Source organism: Protopterus annectens, chromosome 2.part1 (genome assembly GCF_019279795.1).
Source record: "Protopterus annectens isolate FY-2018-M chromosome 2.part1, PAN1.0, whole genome shotgun sequence".
NCBI lineage: Eukaryota > Metazoa > Chordata > Ceratodontiformes > Protopteridae > Protopterus > Protopterus annectens.
The window spans coordinates 1476554433-1476561120 of NC_056729.1; positions in this window are offsets into that span (position 1 = coordinate 1476554433).

Genomic DNA, 6688 nt, shown 5'->3' on the forward strand with positions numbered 1-6688 from the left:
GGGGGGGGGGGGGGGGGGGGGGTGTGGGGGGGGGGGGTGGGGGGGGGGGGGGGGGGGGGGGGGGGTGGGGGGGGGAGGGGGGGGGGGGGGGGGGGGGGGGGGGGGGGGGGGGGGGGGGGGGGAGGGGGAGGGGGGGGGGCGGGGGGGGGGGGGGGGGGGGGGGGGGGGGGGGGGGGGGGGGGGGGGGGGGGGGGGGGGCAAAATTATTTTTAAAATTGGCCTTTGTTATTTTGGGGCCCCCATTTTTTTAAAAACTGCTTCCCAAGGGAACAAAAACCTCAATTTTAAAGGAAGGGGGGTTTCCCCCAAAATTCCCTTTTTTTAAAATCTTGGTTTTTTAAATTTTTGATCCCTCAACCAGGCATGCCTCGAAGAACAGAACCAGTGGCAGCCACCCTCGAGGAGGCCTGCACAGCATCAAAACCACATTGCAAGGAATGCTTACCCACCTGTTCAGACACATGAACTAAATCCTGCAACTCTTTACACTCAATACCTTCCACCAGAGCATCCACCTTAGACTTCAATTGTGAAAGGAGATAATTCTGATATTTTAACATGTGAAACTGGCAATTCAACGCCCTCATGGCTAAAGTGGAAGAAGTATACACTTTCTTTCCCCATCTATCCAAAGCCCTTGCCTCTTTATCAGGAGGAACAGGATTTTTAACAACAGAAGCCTTAACACCTTTAGGCCCCTGAGAGACAGTTTCGGGTCTGCCCTAGGACTCTTAAAAGATACTTATGAGCTTCAGGCACCCTATAGTACCTATCTGGTTTAACTGGGGCAGGAGGCAAAGAATCAGGGTTCAGGAAGCCTCTGCAAAAACATCTTCCACCACATTCAGAACAGGAGGTATAGCTAAAGGCCTATGCTGGGGTAAAACAAAATTCCCTAAGCCTCTTCCTGGAATCAGAAAAATCTTGACCTTCCCATTTAAAATGCTCCCTCATGGAATGAAGAGTCTCTGAAAATGAAAAATCCTCAGGAGGAGAAGCAGAAGGAGTAGAATCATCCACATCAGAATCAGAATAAGGGGGATACTCCTGCAAGTCTTCAGCCGAAGACTCAGAAGCCTCCGAACACTGCTCAAAACTCTCAAACTCAGGTTCCACCCTAGGCCTCTTATCAGGAGGGGGCATAGAACCTCTAATCATAGTAATCAAATCTTCTGCCATTTTAAGCATATGTTTCTTAGGCAAAGATCCTGAAGAGCTAGGAGAAACCCCCACTGAAGTTAAACCTGGCCTGCCTCTCAAAGAAGCCTTGGAAACAGAAGGGGAGGCTCTAACCACCTTAGGAAGAGAGGGAAGAACAGCCACCTGAGAAGCCCCTTCAGCCTGGCCTACCTCCTGAGAGGACACATCCTGTAACAGTAAAGTCTCTCCCTGAGACTCCAAAGAAACTCCTGGCAGAACCTCCGGCTCCACTGAGCCTTCTAAAGAACCGGCGTCCGGGACTGACGGTTCTTCCAATCTAAACCTTGCTGCTTTGTCCTTGCGCTTTTTGGGCGAAGCGGGCGGAGCATCCGGCGGCATTTTATAATTACAACGCTTCCCAAAAACTAACCTGGCACAGTCTAACCTTCTCTTAATAGTGCGTTTGTTAAATCTAGCACAAGGGCGGCATCCAACAACGTCGTGCTCAGGCCCTAAGCAAGGTATACACAAGGTATGGTAATCCCTATGAGGTATCCGTTTCCCACAAGAAATACAGTTATTCACTTTTTCTGACATCCGGTTAAATACTGAGGCAAGAAAAAACCAAAATATTCCCCAACGGGGTACTTAGCCAACTTTGATTCGATCTGAAACTCCGACTTCAGAAAATTTCAGAACGCCAACCTGCACTCGCAAAACTGCTTCTGCATCGGACCATGCGGCAAAAAAGACTGAGGAAATGACGTCGGTCATGCGCATTTGTACCCTGACGTCCTGACATCAGACTAATGCGCCTTGACCGACGTCAGCCATATACTTTGGTATTCGGGCCGACTGGGACAGCGGACTACCCAAGTGTTAGGACTGCAGCAATGTGGAATGAAGAACATCTGCCTATGTACATCCAGTTGGTGAAGCTTGTATTCTGCCTTGTTGCCATGATTGGGGAAAAATATGGGTAGCTCAATAGACTGATTTAAATTGGCCTCAAAACAAACTTTTGGCAGAAAAGTAGTATTTGTCCTGAGAGAGTCTCTGTCTTTGTGAAAAATCAGATAGGGAGGACGGATAGACACAGCTTGCAGTTCTGAAACCCTCCTAGCAGAAGTAATGGCTGTTAAAAAGATGGTCTTCCAAGATGAGAACTTTAACGGGCAAGAGGAGGATGTTTCAAATGGAGGGAGAGTTAAAGAAGATAACACCAAATTGAGGTCCCAAGGAGATGGTGGTTCTCTTACGGGAGGTCTTAACAGGAATGTACCCCTCAGGAAGGCTTTGCAAAATCTGTGGGACATTACATTGGATTCCCATGTCTCCTACTTGGTAGTTTGATATGGCAGCTAGTTGTACTCTTGCGTGGCTGCTGCTGGATCCCGATTAAAGGTTTCTGTTAAAAATTCCAGGATTGCATATATAGGGGCTGTAAAGGGGTCTATATGTTTTTTGTTAGCCCAACAAAAAAATCTCTTCCATTTGCTTGCATAAAGTTTTCTAGTTGTATTCTTGTGTGACAAAACCAGAATGTGTCGCACTGCTGGGGATAGTTCTGGAAGCCTGGCTAAGATGGGAAGTGGAGTAACCAAGCTGTCAGGTTGAGACTTTGAAGAGAGGGGTGGAGCGTTCCTGACTGATGAATCAGAAGATCCAGCACTGGGTCCAGGATCCAATGCTCCTCCTGAAGATGGGGCCATAGAAAGGGGAACCATATCTGACAAGGCCAGTAAGGAGCAATGATAATTAGCCTGCGACTCAACGATTTGGCTTTCTGGAGGACCTTGGGTATTAATGGAAATGGGGGGAAGCGTACAATAATCCCTAGGGCCAATCGTGAACAAGTGCATTCCTTGGGGACTCCCCCAGAGGGGGAATTAGGGCAAAGTAGCTGCTGCATTTGGAGTTGATGGATGTGGCAAAGAGGTTGCAGCAAGGCTGGCCCCACTTGCAAAAAAATTGGTTCGCAATTTCCTGATTCAGGGACCACTCGTGAGGCATAAGAATTGCATTGCTTAATCTGTCCGCTTTCAAATTGGATTTCTCCGGGATGTGCGTTGCAGTCAGAAAACTGTGGGAAGAAATTTCCCATTGCCATACTCTCTGAGCCTCTCAACAGAGGGGTTAGGATCTGGTTCCGCCTTGTTTGTTGATGTACCACACCATGGAAATATTGTCTGTTTGTATTGTAATCGTACCTCTTGGAAGAGAGCTCTGGAATGCTTACAATGCCAGAAGCACCGCCCTCATCTCTAGGACATTAATGTGCAAGTGGTATTTGTGTTCTTGTCAAGTTCCTTGGACAGTCTGTCCCAGATAATACCACCCTATCTGGGAAGCATCTGTGGCCACTGTAGCTACAGGCTGGGAGAGAATAAATGGTCTGCCTATAGTTACCTTCGTGGACCGAAGCCACCATCATAGGTCCCTATTGCAGGTGTTCGTAATGAGAATCTTGTATGACATGGGCAACTCCTGCATGGACCACTGAGCAAAGAGTAGCCACTGTAATATTCTCATGTGTAGATGCGCCAGTGGGACTAAACCTATTGCAAGTGACACTGAACCCAGAACCTTGAGGACAAATTTTGCCTGCACTTTTTCCTTCATGAGCAATATTGACACCTGATGGTGTAACGTTTGAATTCTTTTGTGAGGCAGTTTAGATATGTTGTGAGGCAGTTTAGACATGTTAAGTCACAATTAGCAAAAAACTGTCACAACCAGTAATGAAGTCACAAAACAGAAAATTTATCACCACAAGCCCAAGAACACACAAAATGGATCAGCAAGACCACACAAGCAACAACACCAAGGTTTTTTTTTTTTTTTTTCTTTTTTTTGAGAAAAAATTAGAAAGAAAAAGGGTTAGAGGAGAGTCTCTAATTTAAACAACATACTCCTCTAACCTGAGGAGACGCCGCTAACTTAAAACAGCAAAACCTGGATTTCAGCACAGGGAGAGGAGAGCCCTCAACTAAAAAATGGGCTAAGCTAGGAAAAAAAAGGGGGAAAAGGAATCCTCTAACTTAAATAGATTCACTGAAAGAAGCAGCCGATAGATAGAAGGCCTAAGAAAATGACTGCCCAAACAAAACAAAACTAGCAACAAACAGCGAAAAAAACTTTAACTAGGGAAGGAAGCACTCAAAGACATAGCTAGCTAAAGAAATTACTCCTACCACTTTAACTACCAAACAAACCACACAAAAGGTTAAAGAAAAAGTTCACTTAACCTGAGCCAGCGAAAAAGCAATCCCAAAGCTGTAAGTGGCAAATGAAATCTGGGTAACAGTTGCTAGGCATCTTGGAATAGGATGTAGTCTCGAGCTTTAGTATGCAGCCGAGTCAGAACTGATGCTCGGTTCCGAACCCAACCATCAAGAATGAAGGCGAGATAGGACAATATAACATCATGTTTTTCCCCTCACGTGACTTCCTGTTTCCTGCCTGCAAATATGGGTTCAGTCAGGACTTCCCTCCAGCCCTACCTATTCATCTAGTGTACAAAACTGGCAAAGTAGCCACTACATTATGTGGCACCTTCAGCAAAGAATTAGAAGTTATGTACTCACCATAACGTTCCATCTGAGTAGGTGTCTTCATTTGTCTGCAACCTGTGGGTCTTGGATCCGATATCGGATCCGAGCCGGCAATTATTTATACAGTTATGGATCCGAGCTCCTATCTCCTCCCTCACCCATAATCCCCTGCCAAACCCAATTGACCTCAGATCAAGTTTGCCCTCCTATATACCTGAAAAGGTATCCCAAAAAGGAAAAGGCAGGAATAATACTATGATCTAATTCTTCTGAAGGCCAGGGGGAAGGAAGGGGGGATGGTTGCACACAAATGAAGACACCTACTCAGATGGAACGTTATGGTGAGTACATAACTTCTAAATCTGAAGTAGGGACTTCATTTGTCAGCAACCTGTGGGATAGAGTCCTCAGCTACCTGAATCTTGGGCGGCCATCATGGAAGGATGTTCTGGAGCACTGTGGAGCCAAAGGATGCTCTACCTCTGGAGGTGACGTCCAGCTTGTAGTGGTGAATAAAGGTATGAGATGAGGCCCAAGTGGCTGCCGAGCAAATATCATCCAAAGGGACTCTAGATCTGAATGCAGTAGAAGTAGATATGGAACAAGTGAAGTGAGCACGGACCCTTTGAGGTGCGGGCCTCCCAGAAGCCTCATAAGCTAGATGGATACATTGGGAAATCCAGTGTGATAAGGTGACCTTCGAAACAGCTTTACCTAAATTGAATTTAGAAAAGGAGACGAACAGCTGATCAGATTGTCTGTGACCAGCAGTCCTATGAATATAGAAATGCAGCTGCCTGTGCACATCTAACGAGTGCAGCTTGTATTCTCCTTTATTCTGGTAATTAGGGAAGAAAACAGGAAGACTGATGGACTGATTGATATTGGTTTTTGAGGCCACCTTAGATAGGAAGGATGGATTGGTCCTGAGGTACACTCTATCCTGATGAAAAACCAAATAAGGGGGTTTTACGGAGAGAGCTTGAAGTTCTGAAACTCTTTTCGCAGAGGTGATGGCTACTAGGAAAGCTGTTTTCCAAGACAGGTATTTAAGATCAGCAGAGGCAGCTGGTTCAAAGGGGGAAGCAGTCAAGGCCTGAAGAACTAGTGATAGATCCCAAGGGGGTATGGCTTCTTTGATCGGGGGCCTAAGCAAAAAGGTACCCTTGAGGAAGGTTTTACATAGTTTAGCTGACATCAAGGGACCAGTCTCGTGTCCTACATGGTAATGGGAGATGGCTGCCAATTGTACCTTGACTGTCGAACAGCTAGCCCCTTGTTGAAAAAGCCCTGTAAGGAAGTCCAAAACTGACGTTAGCGGAGCAGTGAAGGGGTCCACACTATGATACTCCGCCCAAACGGAAAAGCGTTTCCATTTACTGCGGTAAACCTTCCTGGTGGAAGGTTTACGCGCTGCCACCAAGATGGCTTTGACTGGAGAGGAGATACCGGGAGTCCTAATTAAGAGTGGAACTGGAGCAGCCAAGCTGTTAGCTTCAGGCTGCCAGATTCAGGGTCGGTAAGCCTGAAGGGTGGGAGATCAGATCTGGACTGGGATCTAGAATCCAGGGAGGATTCACCAAGTGAGACCACAGGTAAGGGAACCAAATTTGTCAAGGCCAGAATGAGGCAATGAGAATCATCTTGCTCCCCAACCAAGAGGCTTTCTGTAACATCTTTAGCATCAGGGGTAGAGGAGCATAGGCATAAAGTAGACCGGGTGGCCAAGCATGCACTAGAGCATCTCTCGGGGCTTCTCCTGTTGGGGGAATCAGGGCGAAGAAGTTGTTGCATTTCGTATTTGAGGGAGAGGCAAAAAGATTGCAGCAGGGTTGCCCCCATTTTGCAAAAATCTGCTTCACTACACGGGAGTTGAGAGACCACTCATAAGGGGAAAGAATAGTGAGGCTGAGTTTGTCCGCCAGGATGTTGGACCGTCCCGGAATGTGCGTTGCGATTAGAAAGCGGTTGGTGGAGATCGCCCATTCCCACAC